At 59.8% G+C, this 990-nt stretch overlaps 1 protein-coding gene across 1 annotated transcript in view; it reads right to left on the reverse strand.

Annotated features, from left to right (window-relative positions):
- KIF7 (kinesin family member 7) overlaps positions 1-990 on the reverse strand; it is a 33,820-nt gene that overhangs the window by 1,218 nt on the left and 31,612 nt on the right.

The following is a 990-nucleotide window of genomic DNA, read 5'->3' on the forward strand; positions in this document are numbered from 1 at the left end:
AGTCTTGTAGATAAAACCAAGTCAAAACTCCTATTTCTCCCTTCAGAGATTCTCATTTATTATAAAAATGGTTTTACAAAGTTCTAAAAATATGCCCAGCTTCCCCCTCCCACCATGAACATAAGACCATTTAAAACCCAACCCTGTTGCCACTGAGTGTTCTGGGTCCGGCACTGGCTGCGCCCCAGAACGACCGGCACGCACACACAGGCTCAAGACCAGAAGTGCCTTTTGCAAACTCTCAAGCCAAAAGGTGGCAATCTGGTACCGTAGCTCAAAGGAAATGAGGGCCAGGAGTTTGCATATTTAAAAAAGGATGAGTCCAATTCATTTGGGCTGTAGCCGAATTTGCTGACTCCAATTGGGTAAAGATCAGGACCCGACTGTGCGGTGGGAAGTAAAGACCATCCTTCACAGAAGCGAAGGCAGGCAGCCGGACCTCGCAGCAGGCTCCGAGGGTCCCTCCAAGGAGGGCTCGGCCCGCGAGCCTACACAGGGTTTTTCCTGACGTCAATCATCCCCGGACTGGCTCTGCGCAGGTCCCTCCGGGGCTTGGCCGGGGGCCCGAAGTTCCAGGGCAGACCCGCCTCGCCCCCAGGTAGCACCCGCCCTACCAGGGGCTCAGCGGCCTCCCGAGGCCGCGCCTCCTCGGCCGAGCTCTGCTCCTCACCGCACAGGCTTGAGCGTTTCCACGTCAGCGGGAGCGGGGCCCGGACCAAGTCCCGCACCTCGTCCCGGGCGCGGGGGGCACCGTCGGGGAGGGGCTGCTGCCAGAGAAGCTCGGGCGCGGCGGGGAGCTCCTCTTCGTTTCCCGGGGGCGGTCTGTTCTCCAGACACAGGGTCCTCTTCTCCGCACCTGCCACTGGGAGTAAGGGACGCTCATTAGACGCAGGCCGGAGGGCCCCGCCGCCCAGTGTCCCTGCACAGTGAGCAACGTGTGAACCGCCCCGGAAAGAGCTGAAGTTAGCCTGGTTTCCAGGCTTCCCCCAA

The sequence above is a fragment of the Ursus maritimus genome, unplaced genomic scaffold (genome assembly GCF_017311325.1).
Source record: "Ursus maritimus isolate PB19 unplaced genomic scaffold, ASM1731132v1 scaffold_27, whole genome shotgun sequence".
NCBI lineage: Eukaryota > Metazoa > Chordata > Mammalia > Carnivora > Ursidae > Ursus > Ursus maritimus.